Source organism: Oenanthe melanoleuca, chromosome 2 (genome assembly GCF_029582105.1).
Source record: "Oenanthe melanoleuca isolate GR-GAL-2019-014 chromosome 2, OMel1.0, whole genome shotgun sequence".
Classification (NCBI taxonomy): domain Eukaryota; kingdom Metazoa; phylum Chordata; class Aves; order Passeriformes; family Muscicapidae; genus Oenanthe; species Oenanthe melanoleuca.
The window spans coordinates 126,721,405-126,745,948 of record NC_079335.1 but is presented as its reverse complement, the minus strand read 5'-3'; the positions used below and the strand labels follow the sequence as shown (position 1 = coordinate 126,745,948).

Genomic DNA, 24,544 nt, shown 5'->3' with positions numbered 1-24,544 from the left:
GAACTCTGCTCTGTGAAACTCCTGGTGGCCTAAAAAAGCCCAACTCTTGGGCAGCCTTGCATAATTTCTCAGAGAATTACTGATATTTATATGGTGATCAGGGATTCCTATCACTTCCCTGTGCTGTGTCGCACATGGAAATAAATCAGGTTCTGGAAGATGTGAGACACTTCAGGAACAGATCTAGGTGACCACAATGCAAGCTGGTGAGTAACTGAGAGGTGGCCGGAAAGCCACCAAGCAAAGCTGACTATGACATAGCTGCACTGTTTTCTCAATTTCAAGGCTTTGAAGCAAAACCTGGGACCATGTGGAAGATTTTGGGTTTACTTGGCAGTGACTCTGCCCTTTCAGTACAGGAACTGTTCTGAGTGTTGGGGATAGACCTGGCCTTTGGGAGATGGAGGTTTGAGAACCCTCTTTTGTAGCTGAGGAAGAGCTTTAATCTTGGCACATCCTTAAATCTGTTGAGTGGCAGTGGTTTGAATTTGTGCCCCAGCCATTGATATGTTCAGTTGTGTTTGGTGAGAGTGCATCCTATTACCTTTCAGAAAGTGTTTAATATTTTCATGACATAAGAAAAGTGGTTAAGTATTTAAGGTGAACCTGCTTACTCTCCCCTTTTTCTGCCTTTTCTTCTGTAGAGACTGGATAGAAGAAGGGTTCATGTGGCTAGTTAATATGCCTGTGTCCTTTGCTTAACTTTTCTTGGAAAATGGATGGAGCAAAGGAGCAGAACTTGGTCTGAATCCATGTCTGCAGCAGTGACTGGTGAGGATTTGGCCAAAATGCTGACATATATAGCTCTGTTGTGATCTGCAGGCAAGTGTTTTAGCTATCAGAGAAACACTGTGAAATGAAGATGAATTTCCAGGCCTACTTCTCTCACTTGTGAATGTGTATTTTGGGATGTTTCTGCTCATCAGATGAGAAGGTGTATGCATTCCAGGAGTGTGGAGTCTGAATGTAAGCTATTATTATTTTAGTGAAGTGTGCTCACATGTAAATCCTGCTGTTTATTTTCTTGGGGCATACAGGATATAGTAATTTATTGATAGATTAAATAGAATTACAAAGAACAATATGCTATATATGGGATATATATATTTATATATGTAAAATATATATGTATGGGATCCATATGGGAACATATCTTCTTGTTCTTGGCCTTCTCCTGATTCTGAGGCAAGAAATAATCATGTCACTGCCTTGATAGGTCTGTCTTTTCCATCTACTCTGTACTTAGACATTATTGCTTTTGTTCTTTTTTTCTTTCAAGCCACACTATGAACAGACATAACTGTATCTAAATCTTCTTCTCATGAAGGGATCTAAATGAACATTATCTGTCTACATTTTAGCTTTCCTGAGAAATTCTGCATGTATGCTGCCTGATCTGCTGTGTGTCACAATATTGCTGACAACCATAGATTTGCAGGATCCCATCCACAGTAATCAAAGTTCTGAGTCAATTGACATCTCTTGTCAATTATTTGGAAGGGATAAGAAAAAGGAGATTACAGGCTTATTTAAAATGGATTTTATGTGCACAAAACAATGTAATTTTGATGATATTGAGGTTTAAAGGAATTGTTATTGCCTTATACTTCTTTTTCTATATATTCTGGAATATATCTTTTCCCCCTTCCAGCAAACTTTTCTGCTTCTAAGCCAGTTGAGTCAGATTCTGTTAGTACTCCCTATGTTTGTTTCAGGTATGGAATTTTTCCTTATCAGGTTTAAAAATTCAAACTTGAATATTACAGGTTATTTAAATATTAAATATTGGAAGTAATTTAATAAGTAAAAATAAGTGTGAATGATGGAACCAGGACTGCTGAGAGAGCACATAATGCATTATAACCAGTTCTAAGTAACAACTGGAATTGATAGTGTTTGGGGCCCTCTGAGGTTATTATTTCATTTGAATTAAGTTTTTTGGTAGAATCCAGGTGTTCACCTTCTTCAGGGTTGAGAAATAAAAACATCACTAGCTTTGGAAGATGTTCACTGATGTGCCAACCCAGGAAATCCAGTGGCTTGAAATATTTTTCTTATTGCCATGTACTCAGCAGGGCTTTTCTTTGTAGGTGAACTTCTTGGATAGCTCACATGTACAGAAAGGTGTTCTTCCACACATATGTGTGAGAGGAATCTTCCTGTTTCTTTTAGGGAGGGTAAACTTCTTGTTGCCAGTGGATGATTATTGTACACAATCACACTCAGCACCATTTTTAATGGATCTTTACCTTCCTTTTTCTCCACTGGGATGCACATTGAGACTCAGGCTCAGTGACACTGAAACTGCACCTGAGGGTGGCTTCATGCTGTTCTTGGACTTGTTTTCTGTCGTCTGTCTTGAAAATTCAGCACTGAAGGAATTTGACTGAGGCCACTTGCTGTGATTGCTTGGGTTAGATATGCCCTTCAGCTTTGAGATCTGGAAGACTTTTCATTATCCCAAGTATGTGAGAAGTAGTGCAGAGGATGCATATTTTGCCTTATTTTTCTTAAATACTGTCTCAGGTGAAGAATTTTTCCTTTCTGTGTTGTTAGAAGGAAAACATGTTGAAATTTGTAGACAGCTTAATCAATTATTTTTTTCTTTATCTCTGCATTAACTGTTATTGTTGCTATTGGAGAGAAACAAATTCTTCACTTGTTACTTTATTTGGAAGTTCTATTAAGTTTGGTTGTTTTGTTTGGTTTTTTTTCTATTTTTTGGAAACTACCTATGCACACATCTATCCCATCCCCCACGAGACCAGTATGTCCATCCTTTTCTTTATCTTTTGTAATTGGTGGTGCTCTATTATAACAATTTCTGGTTTCAATTTAGTTATTTCCTTTTAACCCATGTGGTAGCAAAAGCAGCATCACAGTTCACATACAGTGCCTGTAGCTGTTGGTTAGCTCTTAGGCACATTTGATTTCCTCTTTTTTCTTTCCTGTTTGTGCCTCTTTTCATTTATAGCTTAGCCTCAGTGTGGTTATCTACTTTCACTGCATGCCTTTATGCAATTTGTCCTGTTCTTTAGCTGGTTCTGTCACCTTGTCCCTGGTGACAAGGATGTTCTGAAGTCCTTGCCAGTTGTTGAGTCATCTGCAGGGAAGCACAGCCAGGGTGGGAGCTCCTGTCCTGGGTGGAGAGGAGAGGAGAGGAGAGGAGAGGAGAGGAGAGGAGAGGAGAGGAGAGGAGAGGAGAGGAGAGGAGAGGAGAGGAGAGGAGAGGAGAGGAGAGGAGAGGAGAGGAGAGGAGAGGAGAGGAGAGGAGAGGAGAGGAGAGGAGAGAGGGCACCTGCAGGCTGCTGGAGGCTGCTGGTGCTGGCAGAAGCCACACAAAATGTGGGTTGGTAGCTTTAATTTATTTATTTGCCTTCTAAACACACAGTTTTATTAGATGATCTCCAACCTGCTCTCCTTTGTTGATGCCAATTACTGATGCAGTTCTACAGTTAAAATAGCAATCCATGCTTGCTCAGAAAAAGGTTTTTTAGCTTATCCATGTGAAGAGTGATGCCAGTTCCATTTGTCAAATTCATTGTAATTCTTACCATGTCCTGGCTTGCTCAGATGTGGGAAGTCTCTCATGACTGCAGGTTTGCTTGGTTTGGAGGGAAAAAAGTTTTTTTGTTTAAACAAAGAAAGCAAAAAACAGAGATGATTTATTTTAGCTCTTCATGCACAGAGAGGAACCAGATACAAACAGGATGTTTGTTAGATGCATCTCCTGATGACCTTGGAGATGCACAGAATTCCAGAAACTAGAGGACAGCATCTGGAGAAATATTTGAGTGGTTGCTTTTTTTTTTTTTTTTTTTCACTTATTTAGTTAGTTATTACTCTGGTATGGTTCAGTTAAATGTGATTTGTCTGGCTGTCATCAAATCATGACAGAAGCTCAGAGAAGATGAAGGGAAATGCCTAATTTGCTTGCCCTTCAAAAAGATATGCTGTAGCACATCAGGAATTTTTCTGTTCAAATCAGTAAGAAAATGGTATTTTTATCTTTGAGAGAAAGTTTGCAGTAACTAAGCAGTTATGAGTTAGACTGCATATATTTTTTAAATAATTTAAGAAAAATTTTTTTCAGTGATGTGGGGAGAATGCATTTTATATGGACATACAGACAATGGGCTCAGACTATGTTTGTGATGATATTCAACAACACAAAGCTATGAAATATTGTTTCTTCAAAAGTAAAAAAAAAAAGTTATGGAGGAAAATTCTCCCATATTTGAACAAATACTGTCGTGGGACACAAGAATCCTTTTCTTAGAGTTCTGTCTTACACATTAATTTTGACAATGCTCTAACTGAGAGGCTCTGGTAGGTTTATTCCCAGCACTAATTGTTTCATTCATCCACAGGTGGGGCAGAAATGATGTAGACTTTTACAGTCAAAGTGATGTTTCATTTTGGTACTGTCAGTTAAGCCTCAGAGAGGACACCAGTGTGAACCTATTCCCCTGGGACCCAGCAGAGCTCATGAGTACATTTAACACTCACTGCTGAGGAGGTGGTTTCAAGAGGCTGCTGGGGCTCACTGTGATGCAAGACTTTGGAGCAGGTGTGAGTGGATCCTGTCAGTGGATCCTTATCTTGGAAACCTATGTGAATTGGGTTTATTTTATTGTTAAGGTTTGGAAGAATGCCATGCTTATCTTCCTTCCCCAGTTTCTATTGCTTGTGGAAAAATCAGAGAGGTTTCTTGGAGAGGAAGGCAAAAAATGGAAAATGCAATTATTTTTCCTGGTGCAAAGAGCATAGGTGGAATAGGAGATGTTCAGTTGGAATATGTTAGTTATTATCTGAGTTTGCTTCTTAGACTTCAAGATTTCAAATAGATCAGGAATTAATCAGGAAGAAATTAGATTAAACTCATCATTCACAAGTTCACCATTTTGCCTCAGGACCTGTAACTTGCACTCATGGTGTGTCAGTAACTGTATGAGCCACTCTGAAAGAAAACAACTTCCAGAATAAATCTCATGTTACTCACCACAGCTTTTTGCTGGGTACAAGATGGAATTTTGCCTGGAGTTAAGAAAGGGACTCAGACTCAAGTTCAGACCACACAGTTTATTAAAACCTATCATGTTGAGAACTGACCAGCTTTGCAGAAAGTGGCCTGGGGGTCCTGGTGGACATGAAGCTGAGTGTGAGCTTGCAGTGTGCCCAAAGGTGGTGCTGGTATCCTGGGCTGCACTGGGAGTGTTCCCAGCAGGTGAGGGGAGGTGGTGCCTCCCTTCCTCTCAGCACTGATGAGGCCACACCTGCCATACAGGTAGTTCTGAGCTCCTCAGTGCAAGAGACACATGAAGAAGGGTCACTGGAGTGACTGAGGGACTGGAGCATCTCTCCTGTGGGGAGTGACAGAGAACTGGGGCTGTTCAGAGAAGGTCAGTGGGGAATCTTGCCAGTGCCTGGAGGGAGGGTGTGCAGAGAGTGTCAGGCTCCTCTCAGTGGTGCTGTGTGACAGGACCAGAGGCAGTGGCATAAACTGAGACAGGGAGCTGAAAACCTCTGAACATCAGGGAGCACATTTGTACTGTGAGAGTGACCTAGCAGAAAGGGAAGGTTCTCATTAAGGTTGTGGAGTCACCATCTGTGCAGAAGCCATCTGGACAGCCTGCCCATCCTGTGCACTGTGGTTTAGGTGGCCCTGCTTGAGCAGATGGGCTGGACCAGGTGACCTGCAGAGGAGCCTTCCAGTCTCCACCATCCTGTCACTTGTGAACTTTTTTACAGGCTGCTTTCTTCCTGCATTTTTTCAGTGCTTGTGTCACATGCAATTTATTTATTGTTAGTTTTGTCATATGTGATCACCTATTATATTCTAATTGTTTCTGTAAGGGGAAGTGATTTGCTTCATCTGTGATTCCATATGGTACATTGCAAATAATTTAGGTCCAAGTACTATAAAGATTCTAAGAGATACTGTTTAAGCCACTTGTTTATAAAAGTTTAGAAGAAATATAACAGTGAAGATTCTCTAGAAACATCTGTAATAAAATGTTTACCTTTAGTAACTCATTCCTATGCACTGCTCATCTTTCCAATCTGGAAAAGTCTGTTTCTTTCCCTCCCAAATCCCAGCACTTGGTACTCCAGAGCAAGCAACACAGAACTTATTGCTAAGGTTTGAATTTTTTTTCCACTTACAAGAATCTGTAGCTTTACCTCTTATCAACTGTTTCCATTAGGAATTACTAAAAAGGGGCTCTTGTGCTGTTTGTTTCTATTAACATGCATAATATGTGTATTTAAGCTTCTCTTCTGCCTGCTCTTCCATGAGGTTAGTTTCAAAAACAAGAGGCTCTGAGGGAATAAGCTACACATGGAAATCACCTGTATTTATAAACCTTTAAAAGAACCACATGCTTCCAACAGAAATAAAGTATCTTTTGCCTGGAATTATCCCTTTGGAGCAATATGCAGTCATTTTGAGGCTCCAGATTGATTTATCTGGAAAGAGGAAATATTTGCTGCCAAAAACATCAGAGCAAAAATAAGCTTTGTCAAATAAAGGGAATTCTGCACCATGTCTTGAGTATTCCTTTGTAGAGGACACTGGGAAGGCTGGAGAGGGTCAGCATTAGAGAAAAATGAAGAACTTTTTTCTGGTTAGTAGTGGTTATGGTAGTAGGGTGGGAAGGGAGGTACTTTTCTTAAAGTGTAGTTCTTCCTCCATAAACCTAGGGGAAGTATCCCATGACACTTACTACTGCTCTGTGCAATTTTTACCTTGGTTTTCACATTTACTTCTTCCTTAGATATGTTCCTAACTTTACATGGATTATGTGGAGCAAATTCAGGCTGTTGAAACCTCTCAATTCTTGTTCTGAAGTGTGGCCTTTAAGTGCTTCATATGGTGAACTGCTCTGCTTATAGACTTGTTCCTGAAATGTTTCCACTTCTGGAATTGGCATTAGCATTAAGAAATATCCTGTGGAAAAAAAAAAAAAGCTGGGGAACCAGAGTCTGGCCAGAATTACTCATTTCATTGTACCAGTTGTCAACAGGACTCCTGGTTGTAATTTTGGCTTTAACACTTTGGGTCTAATGCTTGATTTCTAGGAAAGGGTCTGTGAGTTGATTATAATAGGGCTGTATTCTTAATTTTAAAATGCTGTATTGTACCTGTATGTTCTTTGCTTATGGGTAAAGTTGCTGTCAACATCAACAAAGCACAGCTGAATGATCTCTACTTTTGAAAGAATGGCATACCTTTATTTCATTTTTCTGCCTAAGACTGGCACATGATCACATATTTTACTATTTTACTCCTGTCTTTTTGTCAGTATGCACTTTAAGAGTTGAACTGCCTTATATTAGCTTGCATTTTTGGAATTGCTGCCATTTTGTAATAGCAGGATGATGTGCATCTTGCAAAATTGGGTTCATGAAGCTCTGTCCTGAGCACCAAACTTCTTCAGTGGAATAGTTCAAAAGATTGTGCTCATTATGCTGGAAAATGGTACCCTTAGGCTCCTGCTTGATCAAGGTGGGGGATGCTTTAAAACTGGGCTGTAATTAAAAGTGCAGTAAACCAGATTTATTATTAATTTAAGTTTTTAAGAGAAGAGAATAAATTATGTTCACTCTTGCTGCACAGTTTTGGAAAAGAAAAATATGCATTAATAAACAATATGTCTGAATTAATGGTCCCCTGGAGATGGTTTTTCTCCCAAACTAGTTAATTAGTGTGTAAAATACTAAAAAATTAATCCCAAAACTCATAACGAAAAATCAGCTATGGGTTAGTGAATTGTGGTCATTAAAGCAGATTTTATTTTTTTTTTTGCTGTTTATTTGGTTTTTGGGTTTTTTTTGTCTTAATGCCCAAAGTTAACAACCGAGACAAATGGAGAACAAAGCACCAATGCTGAGGTGCATTTTGACATTTCTAATTAATGTCCTGTGCCACTGAAAACATCATAAAGCTCTCTCCAGAATTATTGTGAGCAATAAACCCACTGTTTACTCTGGATTTGAAAATGAGTATTGATTACTGATTTGTTTTTTATTACTTAGGCAGGGCCTAAATATTAAAGTCCTCAAATTATCATTCCCTGTGTTTTCTGTTATCCCTCTTTAATCTTCTGCTCTGTCTATTATTTTTCTCTCCAGATAGACTGATAAATCTCTTGAATTTGATCACAAAAACACATTTCAAAAATTTGCTGTTGTGGTAACCTAGATGGGGGTCAGCATTTTGATAAGCAGGTTTAATAAGCAGTTTTATTAGCCATGCATTTCTCAGTCGGATTCATATTATTAGTTACTGAAGAAGATTTTACTATTTGGTTCCTAAATTCTCAGTAAAGCTTTTGCAAAGCAAGAAGTGCTCTTGCTTTGTGTCCTGAGAGCCTCACAGGCTTGCAGGGAAATACATGGAGTTGTCAAAAATGTGCATACTCATAGAATCAAAGCCTTAATTTGTAAAATGATACTTAATAAGAAAAATGGGCACAAGGTAGTAATTTTTTCTTGTTGAAAACAATGGTTATTGCTCAGGTAAAAGTTAGCAGCCTTGACTGATTGCTGACAAGAAGTGCAGAAGTGATTAACTTGACAATGTACAAATCATGCCATAAATTTTTGTGTCCCTTGCAGCTGCAGCAGGTATATAAACTGGTCTTTCAGGTTTAGTTTAGTTCTTTTGGAAGAAAAAAAGCGTGTTACAAAAAACTTGGGAGAGAAAATTAAAATTCTTCCATACTTGAGTTTTCCTTATGAAGTCTCTATTCAATGTTTCTTCAGCCTGATACTATTTCTTTTCTATTATTAAAGTGAAGCTTTGATGCATGCTTAGGTGTCTCCCCCATCATTTTTCTCCCCCACTACTAAGTCCTTTAGTATGTTATGCTTTAATATGAACAGATGAGCTCTTCTTTAGGCTTCTTATAAGAAAATGAGTATTCTAACTTATGCTGCATTTATATTTGACTATATATAACTTTAAAAAATTGGCTGGTTTTAAGGAAGTGTATGTTCAAGAAGTAGCAAAGGATATTAGAAATATTCATAATGACTTTCAATCTTCTAAGGTAATAAACACAAATCTGCTTGCAAGTTTAAGGGGAAATTTGGTATTTATTCTAAGGCTATACAAAGCAGTTGCATCCAAACATGAATGCAAGTACAGAATAAATTAATTTCTGTCTCTAGCACAATATATTCATACTATGGATGTTCATGTTAGGCAGGTTGGGTCTTTACTTGCTCACTGAATCCCCTCTTTATTTGTTATACCTATTGCATATAAGCTTTACCATCTTTACCTGATGATTTCCCTCATGCAAACCAGAGGGATTTGGGAAAGGAAGCTAACAGCTATGCTGCTAGTGTGTCCTCAGCTTGTCTAATGATGGACATGCTGCCCTGCTCCTCCTCTGGTTTTACCTTTACATTTTGGAGGACTTGGGGAGGTGATAGCAGAGGGAGCCAAGGATGTTTCTTCCTTTGCAAGCCTTTATAGAAGGTGTCACTGTTTTCTTTGCTCTTTCTTTGGTAATCTATCAAGGTTCTCTCTGGAGTCCTTGGGAAGGCTTTGCTGGAACTGGACAACCCAAGTAGGGCAGTCATGGGACAGTGTGTTGTAAGGAGAAAGGAAATAGAGTAGGATTGTTAAGCCTGGAAAAGACCACCAAGGAGAATTATGACAGATACACAAAACTATGTGTGGTGTGGACAAGCTGAGTGAAAAAAGAATTAAGGAGAGAGAGAGACCTGACCTTGTGTTGCTGTCTCTGCCTTCCTGCAGTAAAGGAGCTTCAGGACTGGTAAAGCCTTGGCAGGGCTGGGGGTGAGATTGTGCCCAAGATGTGGGACAGTGAAGCATGGCTGGGGGCAACAGAGCACATGTTGGAGCAGGGGACAAATGGAAAACATCTGGAGGTGACTCTCCCTGGAAGGGTACGTGCTCCCCCAGCAGAAACCACAGAGCTTATCTGCTGAGAGACAGAGAAAGCTGTGGTTTCATCCAATATTGGCATTTTTATGTTTGGAGCTCAGGGCTCATGAAAATCACAGTGACATGGCAATGTTTCTTAGGGGTAATTTTGTTAAACAATGCTATTTTTGCTGGCAAAACTCCAGGTGTAGTCTTGGCTTTGTATTGGTTCATCTTTTACAGTTTCTGATTTATTTTACTCAAATGCCTGGCATGAATAAAGAGAAGAAAATAATTCTTTTTGCAGAAATGAGTTGTCTCTTAGAAGAGAGCTGGAGCTGCTGACAAATCCATTGTAGAATAGAGTGGAGAGAGTAAAGAGAAGAACAGTGAAGGAAAACTGGACTATAGTGACAGATCAGTATATTTTCTAGGGAGGGCAAGATGTCTTATTACTTACAGTATTTAAAACATGACTTCATATTCAGTCAACACATTCCTCAGAGATCTTACAAACTTCACAAAAATGCTAATGAAAAGCAAGTGTTTTATTGTGAAGTTGTCTTCTTTCTGCCTTCTTGAATTCTTAACTATTTTAAAATAAGTTACAACTGAACTGTTTTCTGTTTAGTTTCTGTTTGCATTCCTAGTCAGAATAGTTTCACCTTACAACTGGGATTTCCTGTGCAGTGTTTCCAAATGGGACCACAGGGACTTGTTGCTTTAATTTGTTTGTATTCTGTTTCCTGCAAGTTTGGATATCTCTGGGCATTTTTCTTGTGTATATGTTCATGTGTTCTTCTGTTTAACAGCAGGGAAGAGTTGAGAGTAGAGGCTCTTTTACTGTAGGAGTGTAGTGTGCCTTACTTTTTGAGCTGGGAAATAAACATTTTATCTATTCTTCAGCGTACTGAGATTTCAGATCCCTTTTTTGTCTGTAACAGGATGAAAGGCCATCTCTCCTCTTCTTAAAGAAGATCCAGCCCACTCTAGACATAGTGTTTCAGCATGTGTATCACACAGCCCAGCTGTGTTTTATGATCACCAGGTAATGTTCTCTTTTACAGAGATGAGTCAACAGCTAAGTCCAATTTTGGTTCTGAAAAATCCTTTCTTAATGGCATCTTTCCAGAAACCATTATGCTTCTGCAGAAAAAGTGGAAAATTTTTGACCTGCGTAATTTTTTGTATTTTTCTATTTCTTGACTAAATACATGATAATGCTTTATATTTAATAAAAATTATGTATTACTTTTGACATATTTTTTAAAAATGGTGCTTATCATCATCTGTATTTCACAATCTTTTGTGTACAAGAGTTCAGTTATCTTGCTTGTAGCTCTCATAGTAAAATACCACAGGCTATTGTATGTGCCAGCTTCGTTTTTCTGCTTTGTATGTCTATTTTTGTGGAAACAGTTTAGTTTCCTTTTTTGTTGTGTTGGTGCTTCAGAGTACTGCTTGTGTCTAATTAGCTTATTTTATTTTTTTTTTTCAAATGTGAACATTGGTTTTATTTTCACTCTGTAGAGTTTTTTCAGTGGTGGTACAATTTGCACTTCCTGTTGTTTGGGGTCTGACAGCCCTGCCATTAAACTTCAACATTTCCATGAGTTCATAAATATGCAATAGAACACCTCTCTACAGAAAAGTGGAATACAAAAAGAAAATACTTAAGTTGAAAGAAACCTCAGTAGGTTGTTTTGTCTAGTCTCTCATTTGAATATTTAAGAAAATAATTTCATAGAAAATAGCCTAGAAAACAAGGGATGCTGGAGGGGTTGTAGTTCTGCTCTGAATTTAAAGAAATACATAAGCCAGTATTCTCTCCTTTATTAAGACTTTTTTTTTTTTCCCTTCCAAAAATAAAGGTAAAATAAGAAAAGAACAGGATGTACACTTCTGTTGGCATGCAGCCTCTTTCCACAGAAAATTTAAAACTTACACTTTTAGCCCATGTTTGTGTAACACTGGATCAGAAGCTGTAGTTACAGTATTATTGGGAAGAAGTACTAGACTTGGTCTGTTTTGTCCCTGGTTATTTAATTGGTAAAATCTATTTAAAGTACCTGCAGCACTTCCTAAAGGTGCTCTGCACAACAGCTTCCATTCACAGAGATATTTCATGATAATCCAGGGTTCTAAACCCTAAAGATGGGGATTCTGAAAGTACTTTATGATACAGAAGCTCTTTATACTTTCAAGTATGATATTTCAGTTGTATTAAATATCTCTGCTATTTCATTTCAGCAAGTGATGGGTGTATAAGTCTGTAACAGACATACATTTTAAGCAGCATGATAACTTCATATTTCACAAGTATTTACATTAGAGCTTTTTAGTCAAGACCTTATGTGGTGAGTTTAACCCAGGCAGCAATGAAACACCTGCCAACCCCTCCCTCCCATCCTCCCTCTCCTGCTTCTTGCAGTGGGATAAGAATTGGAAAAGTAAAAGCAAGAAAACCTTGTGAGTTGAGATAAAGACTAATAAGTAAAGGGAAGAAAACCCAAAAGTGATGTAAAGACAGCCACAGGTAGAGTGATCCCAACCAGTCTCTGAGCAGCATTTACCTTGGAAAGTTCAAACCCCCAGTTTTATGGCTGGTCATCATGTTACATGTCACAGAATGTCCTTTGGCCACTTGGCTGTCCTGGCTGTGTCCTTGCCCAGCTGGAGCTCTTGCCCACCCTCAGCCCATGTCCTGGGCAGTGTGAGGGGCAGAGAGGGAAGGTCTTGAGTCTGTGCAAGCACCAGCAGCAGCAGAAACACTGCTGTGTTACCTGTGCTGCTTTGGTCATAACCACAAACAGGATCAGATGTGCTGCTGTGAGGAAAATCAGCTCCAGGCAGCCAGGGGCAGCACACAGTGCCTTGTGTTCAGCTTAGGTTGCTGCAAACAGCAGCACTTAAATGCTCTGGGAGGGCATTAACCTTGACTTTGCAGTACTCTGGAGGCTGGAGCTCCTGCTCTGATGGCTCTCAGGGTACCATGTTTCCCAGAACAGCTGGGTTTATGAAAGAAATGTTTTCTGCTGTTACTGTTAAGTGAATAATGATAGCAAATGGCATTTAACTGTCTGGTGGCGCCTGAAAACTGATAATAACTGTTGTTTCTTAATATATTTTATATTAAACTTAAAAGGAAAGGAGTGTACTGATGTCATGACAGATGTGTGTATGAATTTTTATATCCTGATCACACCTCCTGATTGTGTTTTATGGTGTGACTTGGAAGTTTGTTGGATCTTATTATTGTTTATCTTAGCATGAGTGGTATGTGGTATTTTACTCTGCATCTTTGTGGGATTTCCTTGCTGGGAGAGGGCAGTCTGCAGGAAAAGTCTCAGGACACTGAAAGCATCAGGAACAGCATCCCAGTTTCCTTTCATGTCAATGTGTCTAGCAAAGATGCATTGTCCAGGACCTCTGGAGTTGTTTACAGATCAAAAAAGAAACAGTTGATCCATTCATGCCTTCTGGCATAAAGGCATCTCATGTCTTATTCTCATATCTGCCTGTTTTCCCATCTGATTCTAATGTGCTGAATGAATTGCATTCAGCAGAGACTGGCTAAAGAACATGCACAAAGCCATTGGGATGGAGAGTGCCATAAAGGGGAAATGGGAGTGCATTGCTTAGAAACATCTGCCAAAGGAAAGGAAAGGAAAGGAAAGGAAAGGAAAGGAAAGGAAAGGAAAGGAAAGGAAAGGAAAGGAAAAAGGCAATTGGAAGTGGGTACACTCCATCGTTTTTCAGTGGCAGTGCTGGAGAGAGAATGGGGAAGGCCACAGATGGCTTCAGATACCTTCAGTTGAAGGATCAGGATCTACAGGTTAGAGGGGTCAACTAGATGATCATGCTGGCAAGCAGAAACTTGGAGAGTCACTTGGGAGGATGGACTGCCTCCTCTTCAGACAGTTAACTGAAATACAAGAAGATGAAGTAATTAAAACAGAACCTAGATCTGATGTAGTCTACTGAAATATCATCTGTTTCTTGAAAATGGCTTTCAGATGAAGCGAATTAGAATTTTATCATCCTCAAGGTAAAAAGTGGGAAAAGCAGAGGAAGCTAGGAAAGGTTCTGTTAAGTGTACATGGAAGAAATTACGTTGAAAAGTGATTAAGTACTTAAAAAATGTAATTTTATCTAGGATTTAGGATTTTTAACATGAAGCTCTGAATGTGGCATAACAATATCAGCACTTAATCTACTATGGTGATTTATTCCTTCAATTATTTTAATGTTGTGAGTTGTTTCATTTGTGATCTGCAGTTGACAAGAGCAAATTTTTGTTCAGTGCACTAGGATGAAGAGCAGGAATTTCTGTGTCTTGGTAAGGCAACTCATTTCATATGCATTTCAACATTTACTATTCAAATAATATTGAAGTAAAAAATAGCTCCCATTAATTAATGAGAAAGAAATGTTGACTGTATTTGAAGAACCTCTGCCCCGAAGGGAGTTTAAACAAATTTCAAATGTATGAATAATGCATGAATAATCAGAAGTCTATGTGTTAAAGTTAGCCATTGCACAGGGCTGTTTCTGCAGGTTTGTTGGCATCTTTGTTCAGTAGTGTATTCATAGTACAGGTGTGAGAAGATATCTGGATGAATTAATGTTGGATACATAAGGATACTGAGAGGAAAAAAGATTTCTTGCCCCTCAGAAATGAAATCTGAACCCATGTGGGATTTTCTAATAAAGCAGGAAAATCTGATGCCTTTCAAGATCAAAACAAAGTTGGGAGGGGCACGTGTGTTGGTGGCTCCCAGGCAGTTTCAGAGTCCAGTATTAGAGAAAATGGTCTGCATGGTCAAATACCTGGAAAAGTTCATTAGTTTTCAAATGTGATGTGAGGCAGTAGTTTAATAACTTACTGTGAGTAAATTAGTTTATCAACATAACTATAAATTCTATCAGCAGTTTGATAATCAATGCTGTCTGTGTTTTCTTAGGTAATTTTGTCAATATAAATTGAAGTTGCTTTCATTATATTTTGGGGCATGACATTCAAGGAAAAGAGAGTAAGCAAATGCCACTTCACCAGTGTAATTTCCTACTAGTTGTGGTCCTGGGAGCTTGTCTCTGGTACATCTGATGAGGGGAGATAGTCAATTTGGCTTTCTGAAGTCTTTTTAGCTTTATAGAATATATATAAATTATATAATATATATATACACATATGTATATAATTTTCCATTTGACTTTCATCAATAACATTTATATTTGTATGTCAAAAGCAAGTAGTGGAAAGGAATGGAATAGTTACAAAATAGAGCTTTTAAAAGTGGCACTTAAAATGTTTTTTTGAAAAATTTTGTCTTGCTCTTGCTCCTTCTTCCCCTTTAAGCACAAATATCCATTTTTTTAACTGGGAAGGCAGATTGGAGCACTTTTCTATCACTGTAAAGTACACAGAATATAGTGGTTACATATTTTTGAGGGCAGGAAGTGTGGCACAGGGTCTTGCTGAGAGGAAGTGGGAAGTCCCAAGATGTTTCTTTTTCTTTCTTCCTTGGCTCTTCAGGGGAATGTCAGCCATCTGAAGTGAACTCAGCATGCTCAGAAAGTAAAACTTTTGCCAAAGTAGTTCTGCAGACTGTATAAATAAACTCCATGTGGCAGAAGGATGCCAGAGAAAATCTAAGACTGATGATACTTACTGTCACTTCCTTCAGTTTTGCAGCATTACCAAGACCCCTTTAAAAAGAAGAAATGCTTTATTTTTTTGATGTAAGGACTCTGTTTTGCATTGCTAAGTATAAAGTGTGGGAAAGAGAAGGAGCAAGACACTATTGTTTATTTCATCCATCAGTGAGCAATACTTGGAGGCAATAAGCAGATTCTCCTATAGCTGTGCTCAGCATGCTGGAAAACAAATAGGACAAAGCCTCCTTTCCAGCACAGAAGACAGAAAGCAGAGTAGGAGGAATTTTTAAAAAAAAAAGTGTCTAGCCTGGCAGTGTAGAATCAGGAGAGGGAAATGATGGAGAACACAGGGAAACTGAGTTATTAGTTGGGAATGTGGAGAGAGGCTTTTAATAGCACATCTCTTTGGGTTTTTCCTTTCTGAATCATGTCATACCATTCATGGAGAAGTCTCTGAGGAAAAGTATCCTCCAACCTTTGTGGTTTACATGTGAATGGAGGCAGCTGGTGGGAGTCATGCCAGAGGTTGCTGTTCTGCTGTCCAAAGCAATTGCCTCTGAGTTGCTTGCAAGGATTGAGCAAAATGGAGCTGCTATTGCTTTATGAAAAGTTTCTTTGAAAAAGGTGTTCTTGTGATTATGGGGTTGTGTATTTAAAGACTAAAGTGATACTGATACTATGTTATTAAGGGAAGTAGAATCAAAACTGCTATCTTTCAAAAAAACCCAGTGTTTGATGGCTGTCCAAGTCTGTGGTGTGAGTTGTAAGTGGTGGGGTTGTAGACAGTGTTCCCCTACCTAGATCAAGCTAATCAAATGATCTGCTTCTCACTGCTGTTTGGAGGGTAATGTATTCAAGTAGCATTGGGATACACACTGTGTTTTGGCAAGGCCATTTATTGTCTCCACCAGTGATTGCTAGGAAAAGTAGTTTATGTTGATGGTAGATTTTCAATCCCATGCCCCCTGAGCTGTCTTCAGTTGGTGAGCTAATTAATTGGTGGAGAAAAATGGTGCTGAGAGCCTTGCATGGCACCATGAGCATCCTTAGACGTGGAGGTGAATCAGGAACATAATCCTGAACCAACTGCTCATCCCTGGATCCGTGTCAGCCACAGCAGCTGCTGGTTTTGAACTTGGGAGCATTTAGGCTTGATTGATTAACTACTAAAATGATGGCAGCAGTAGGATTTGGATATATATTAAGCACCTGATAGGAACACATTATAAATGTAGGCAGCTGCAAACTGGTGTCTGAGCTAAGCAGCGCTGAGATGAACGGGATTACTCCAGACAAGGTTAAATGAAGTGTCCTTTTCCCCATAACTGCACAGATCAGGCACATTCATAGGCTTTTGGCAATATATAAAACCCTTTAAGATACCTGGTTGGCAGAGTCTAAATGTCAGGGTGGAGATGTGCAGGGTTGCAGCCTGTGCATGTACAGACCTTTGCATCCTTGGCATCTCTGCAGCATCAGGGCCACAGGTTCAGAAGCATTTGATGAACAGAAGCAATAATTCTAGATAATTCTTTGTTCTTGTATTTCATTGCCACTGTATTTGTACAGTGTTAGAAAGTACATTCTCCCATTGACAAATATCTGTAATGGCAGCCAGCTGAATAAATTACTTCTTTGGCTGAAGAGGTAGAGGCTTTTGAACAGTCCTGCCTTCAGACCTGGGCAGCAAATGTTCCATACATGCCAAGTGCATGTTGTTTGTGCTTTCCCTCTCAGATGTGGTAATTTAAAATGTAATCATGTGAAGGATTGTATTTATTTTACTCATGTGTTACTAATCTGTGCAATTTAACAGCAAGCAGGGACATAAACTTCATTAAGATCCGGACGATAAAAAAAGAGAAAAAATTGGCAGAGGTCCCTCCTCTCATTCTAATATTGAAGGCAAACAGTGGCACGGGAATGCACAAAAGTGTGATTACAAAAGCTGTTATTTTTTGCTGATTACTGCATTATAACCTGGGGTGATGGTGCAGTGGTGTTAGAAATGGTCTTCCACTTCTGCTGTCTTTGTGCTTGTCTACTGTGTATTTACTTAGGTTTGTTTGGTTTGTTTGCACTGGCACTTAGGATGAAAAATAGTCCTTTGGAGGACCAAGTATCCTCTGCCTGCTGCTGGGAGCAGTGTAGTGACTGCCTCTTCTGCAGCTGGGGCAGGAAGTCAAAGAAGCCAGTTGACTTTTTTAGGTCTTCATAAATATGAAGGAAAAAAAATATTTTTTTATGTGCAACTCAGAGTTTCTATTTGGTGCCAGTTCTCATGCATTCAGAGAATTCATCAAAACTGTGATGTTTGATTTGGCAGTATTTGAATTTTTGATGTAGTGTTAGTTGGAAATAATTGGTAAAATTTCATTACAGCTGTTCTTACAAGATGACTGGGGGAGAGGAGGAGTCAGAGAAACTAATGTTACCTGCCTGTTTCAATACTTAGGTATTTTTAAGCTGACTCTAAAATTCTGTATGTTTTTTTGACAAAAGGGTTCAGTTACCTCAGAGCATCTCTGCACAACAGCAGCTCAGTGTACAATATTTACTATTGCAGAGTCAATCCTGTAGTGGTGGGGAAGTTCAAAGTGCTCTTACAACTGATGTGTAAATCTTTCATATGCATCTTTTGATTATTTAGGTGGGACATCTAGGTGAGAGTAAATGAATAAACATATATACCTACATATAGTAATGCTTATTGTGGTATAGAATACAATACCTATAAATATCTAGGCTACCACCACTAGCACAGAAGACTTTTTAAAATGCTAGCAGACATTAATGTAGATATCAGGTTCTCCTGGTTTGAGTCCCATAGAAATGTGTAGCTACCTGTATTCTGTGCAAATGAAGGCCTTAATTTTGGGGAGCAGGCTACACCACTTCTAAGGTGCAATTATCTGAGTCTGTTTTGAAAAACATTACTCTTTTTCTTATATTTAATAAGCAGTGCCTGATACATTAAAAAAATTTCATTTTGGGTTTTGTTAAAATTAAATACTATTTTTGGTTTTAAATTGGAGTAAAAGGTACGTGACAATGCAAATAAAAGGTAGTGGAAGTCAGTATAAAAATAAGGACATTTTGATTTGCTTTATGTTTATAAGTACAGGAAACTACCTAACTTAACTTCCATAACTTAATATTTTTAACTTGTGTGGGCAAGAATGTTTCATGTGCTTTCTGGTTTACTACAGCAGCTTTTTTACTGTATAAATACCTTTAAAATTTTTGTGGAAGTTACTTTTTTGGGAAGAGTGAAAAAAATTTAAAAATGCATCAAGCCCACAGTTTAATGAATCAGCAGAGCTTTAGTATGGAAAACAGATATGAAGTTGTCTGTTGTAAGTAAAGACTATTCAAATGAACTGGGATGGTATTTGTATACCACTTATTGCCAGGAGTCAGTGATTTGTCATTTGATGCATTACTACAGTGTGGTAAAATAGATTTTGCATGAGATTAACATTTTTTGTAACATTATTTGTATTATAATATATTATTTATAACAGAGTGGAACCCTGGAAATAGGTGTCATGCATGTATTTGATTGACTAGGTGTGAGTTCAAAATGAATTAAACCTTACACTGTGACTGAGAAAGCTGGAAAATTCTTGTGTACAACATCCAGTGATTTAATAACTTAAGTATGGCCTTTTGATGTTTGAAACTCTGACATGCACTGGGGTATTTTATATGCTGGGAACTGCCTTTAGAAACAGAGGAATTAACCATAGAAATCTCTTGTTGAAAATGAATGCTTTTGTTCCTGCCATATAAAATAGTTGTAGTCTCTGGAGTAGTTCTTTCTTCTTCTTATATCCCCTTGGAATGTTGTCATGACAGTAATTTGTAGGCAAAAGACCAATTTTTCTTCTGTATTTTTTTAACATTCTGTTCTTGATTGTGAAAATCTCCCCAAGAAAAAAAAAAGATGACTTCAAGAATGAGGTGCAGCATGAGTTAAAACATTTGACAACCTGTTGGATTAAGCTGGTTTTGGCAGGATTAGTCATATGGCATTTGATGACCAGACTTTTGATTAGTCATGGTGTTTCAGCAAAGTCCCTTTGAGCAGGACATCAACATTGTGCAGTGGGGTGAGTTCACCTTGGCTGCATGCCAGTTGCCCACCGTCCACTCCATCACACCCATCTTCAGCAGGATGGAGGAGAGAGAAAATAAGGTGGAAAAAATGTGAAATCAAGATAAAGGCAGACTAATAGGGTAGAGGTCACATGCATGGAAGCAGAGGAAAACAGAAGACTCTATTCTCTGCTTCCATCAGCAGGTGATGTCCAGACACTTCCCAGGGAGCAGGGCTTCAGGGCTCCTAGCAGTTGCTCTGGAAGACAAATATCCTAATGACAAATGCAAACCTGGCCCCCCCCCACCTCCTTTCTTTTAGGTTTCATTGCTGAGCAGTCACCACAAGTTATGGAATATCCCTTTGATCAGTTGGGGTCAGCTGTCCTGTCTCTGTCCCCTCCCAGAATCTTGCCCAGCTTTGGGTAGAGGAGCTGAGAAGTTTGAGAGGCAGCAAGGAAGGTGTGGAAGGTTTGATTTGCTGGAGGGCAGGAAGGCTCTGCAGAGGGATCAGGACAGGCTGGGTTGGTGGCCAAGGCCAGTGGCATGAAGCCATGTATATAAAGATAGAGTACCAGGTGTTTCACAGCAACTCCCTGAGTGCTGCAGGGAATGAGTGGCTGGAAACATGCCTGGTAGAAAAGGACCTTGGGATGCTGGTTGACAGCAGCTGAACATGACCCAGTGTGTGCCCAGGTGGCCAAGAAGGCCAGTGGCATCCTGGCCTGTGTCAGCAATGGTGTGGCCAGCAGGAGCAGGGCAGTGACTGCCCCCTGCACTGGGCACTGGTGGGGCTGCACCTCCAATACTGGGCTCAGTTCTGGGACATTGAAATGATGTCCAGAAAGGGCAGCTAAGCTGGGAGAGAGTCTGGAGCATGAGGAGCAGCTGAGGAGCTGGGGGTGTTTAGCCTGGAGAAAAGGGAGTTCAGGGAAGATGTTATTGCTCTCTACAGCTACCTGAAAGAGGTTGTGGCCAGATGGGGTCAGCCTCTTATCCCAGATAATGAGTGGACAGGAAGAGAAGAAATGTCCTCAAGTTGTACCAGGGGAGGTTTGGATTGGTTATGAGGAAAAATTCTTCAGATGAAAGTTGTTAAGCATTGGAACAGGTTGCCCAAGGAAGTGGTTGAATCACCATCCCTGAAGGTATAAAAAATGCAAAAAAAAGTAAATGTAAAAAATAAACCCACATAAAAAAGACTTAAAAGTGTAGATGTAGAATGCCTGGGGACATGGTTTAATGGTGGCCTTGATAGTCTTAGGTTAAGAGTTGGAATGGATGGTCTGTGATGATTCTCTGATTAGATCATCCTATATCCTAATTTTTTTCAGTAAGGATTTGGCCAAGCTTACTTCATTTTTTTGTACTGGAAATTTTAATGTTGAGTGTCTCCGTTTTGAAAGCACTTCTTTGCATTAAATTTGATTCTCACAACCTCCATTCATACTCTTTTACATTAGGTGTTTTAATGCATTAAAATTCACAAAGACACCTAGATAATAAAAATAGAGTATGTCAGAAGAAAATTTAAAAGGCTGTTTCTTAATCTATTCTTAATCTGATTTAGAACAAACTGAAGCAGTTCTTTCAATGGATCAACTTTCTCTTGTACTGGGCTTTAGTGCAGTAGAATAGTCTGTTGTGGGAGGACTAACTTCAGATTGGAGGATATTACAATGTGGGCAAGCAAATGACTTCTCTTTGGTTTTTATTTTTGTGGTGGTTTAACAGTGGCAGGAAATTAAACTCCAAATAAGCCAGTCCTCTTTCCCCGGCCCCTTCTGATAAGAGAGGGACAAAGGCAGAGAATATGGGTTGAGACAACAATTTTCTGGAAGCACGAAACAATAAGAGTAAGAGTAAGAATAAGAGTAGGAATAAGAGTAGGAATAAGAGTAGGAATAAGAATAAGAATAAGAATAAGAATAAGAATAAGAATAAGAATAAGAATAAGAATAAGAATAAGAATAAGAATAAGAAATGCCTGGCAGCAGCAGCAATATTAAGAATGCAAAAGAGAAGTGCTTTACACACACAAGATGTTCACTGCCTCAGCTTAGTTCCATGTGGCAGCTGGGGCAAAGACAGGATTGTGGCCACTTCCTGCAGGTGACTCCCTGTCCCTGAAGCCAAGGCAACAGAAAACAATGGCAGAAAAATCCCCAAAAGCCAGACTGGCCACATCTCACCATGCCCCCACTTCGGATGCTGGACTTGATTGCACACAGCATCAGCGTGGCTGCTCCTGACCACTCTGCCTGGCTCTGCTTGGCTCCCTGCAGCTCTGCTTGGCTCCTTTTGGCTCAGGTTGGACTCAGCTGGGCTCAGGCTCGGGTTGGACTCGGCTCAGCTGGGCTCAGGCTCTCCTCCACCCCTTGGTTCCACGCTTCCCATTCCAGCATCCCTTTGCAGGGCACTGTGGAGCCATGTCTCAGGAATGGGGAGGGGATGGCATCCTTGGCTGAGGATGGGGCTCCTGTTCTGTTTGTTGTTAATTTCATAGTAGTTGTTGTTTTGTTTGCCTTGTTTTATACATATATATATATGTATATGTATAAAAAGACACCTGTCTTTTTCAAACCAGGACACAGCCTGCCTGCTGCAGAAGGATGCTAAAGGGTGCACTTCCAGGGCTGTGTTCAGCTTTTCCTCCCCCTGAAACCAAGCCCCTGGTGATGATGTGGGTGGTGTAAAATAGCCACAGAGGCATGCCTACACAGTACTGAGCTCTGCCCCCTCTCTGCAGACAAGATAGTTTCTTATATTGAAGGCTCCTGCTGCAAAATGAGACCATCATTGCTTAACTTTAAAGTAGATCACTGCTTAAATGTCAGTGTTTCTCTTGTCCAAAAAGAGCATTAGATTCTGTTTTACAAATTGTCTTGAAGTTGTCAGTTTCATTTGTAAAGCTGTTTCTTAGCACTAGCAAGAGACTAAAGGAAAATCCACCTCTCTCTCTGTGTTCAATACACGAGAATCAAATTCAGCAAATATTTGAAGACTATTGTATAGGGTGTGTGAAACCAGAAGAAGTGGATCAATACTAAGCAAGCTGTTTCCTGCAAAATATTTATACAAATAGAATTGAAGTGGATGTGAAATAATTCATTCCTCATACAGGATCAGGGAGAATTTGCTGACTACACGGTAATTCTGAGAACTGAACACTGCAGCTGAATAAAGGATTTCAAAGTAGTAAAGGAAACAGGAACATCAAAATTAATTTTTTTCTCTGTGATATATTGTACAGTATAAAGATGTCCAACTCCAAACTATTATGTTACCATCTGAGAGCTAGCAAATGACAGAGTAACTCATGATCAATAAACCTCCCCTGGCCACCAAGCTCCCTTGGCACTGGTATGAGGCAACAGCTGGATTCTAAATGGTTTTGTTCAAACTGGAAAACTAGAAAAGCCTAATTTCCCCTAATGGTCACTCTGGGCATAATATTGTACTGTAAAATTGTGATTAGTGGGGATCTGAAGGGCTCTGCTGGTCCCTTCCTATTCAAGTGGAAAAAGTCTTTCTCTTTCCCTGAATTAATTTTGGTACAAAAAATTTTTGACATGCCAAAATAGAATATGCTTGCAATGGTTGGTAATTGTTTTTTAAAGAATATTTTAGGACTGCAGTGAGCCTGAATGCTTTTGAACAAATTAGTTTCCAGTAGTTGTGTCGCACCCAAAACTGATTCCAGAACTTTGCTCTGTGAGTCCTGACTGCCTGTTGTACCACAATATACACAACATTCAAGTTGTAAGAGAAGATAAAACAGCTGTTTCATTAAGTACCTTCTCTTGACTGTGTATGCAAAATAAGTTTTAGCAGTACACTTGATAAAGAAAGTTCAGATAAAATGGATGTGTGAAAAGCTGTCTTACTGTGAATGAAGTAAATATTGGTACAGCAGATCTCTGTAGTATCTTTTAGTTTAACTTGTTTCACTTGATTAAAATATGCCTTCTAACACAAGGTGTGCCAATGTATTTTTCATTTACCTTGTTTTGTTTTTTTTCCAGTTTTGTAAAACAATACAGAATTCTCTCTCTGCCAGCAAGAAGTGTGTATCTATTGCTTCAAGAAATGGAAGCAGGTTGAGATCTCATAATAAACAGCTCCAACTATTTATTAAACTATTTTAGATAACTGCAGATTAATTATTTAGTACAGCATATACCTTTTTATAAATTAAAGTGAATGAGCCAGTAAGTCTTATGTGCATCCTCTTGTTCTATTTCTGACTTCCCATCCTTTCATCCCCACACAAATTCTAGTTCTCTCACTCCCCTTTCAAAATGCCCTTTGTTTCCTTCTCTCTCTGCACATCTGGTTATCCTGTTCTTCCCCCTTCCCCCCTCCAGCTTGATATTCTCATTTTTAAAGCTTTGTTCTGCAAAGTACATAATTAAGCAGTAAGACATGACAGGGCATGAATATCGTTGTATTAATTGAGGGGAGAGAGAGGGAAACCGAAGGAAAACTACAGAGCAACAATACCAGCTGGCACTCCATGGGTGTATAATTTGCAATTCATTTAGAAGCAAAGCTCATCCATGGGGTGGAATTTTCACTGGAAAGTGATGGCCAGGCCCATGTACCAAATGGGTGCTTCTCAGACTGGAGCTTTGCTTGGCACTTGGGGCAGCTTGGGCTGCAGCTCTCTCTCGTTAGACCTGCTCTGATCTCTGCTGTGACCCAGGGGGCTCTGCAGCCAAAAATCTATTCACTGATCCACTGAGATGGATGGCTCTTTTTGATGGCTGTTGCAGTGCAAGTGGCATTTTTCTGCTGAGAAGTAGGTGTTAATAGTATCAATCTGTACTTAGCTAAAGTGACTGTAGCATCTGTCCAGTGCTAGTAATTGTAACAGCCATTTTCACTTGA

The 24,544-nt window shown here is 39.3% G+C and overlaps 1 protein-coding gene and 1 pseudogene across 2 annotated transcripts in view; both read left to right on the top strand.

The window, feature by feature from the left end:
- CDK14 (cyclin dependent kinase 14) overlaps window positions 1-24,544 on the top strand; it is a 336,272-nt gene that overhangs the window by 12,537 nt on the left and 299,191 nt on the right. The window lies entirely within an intron of this gene.
- LOC130249796 (pre-mRNA-processing factor 6-like) overlaps window positions 9,829-24,544 on the top strand; it is a 38,869-nt pseudogene continuing 24,153 nt past the window's right edge.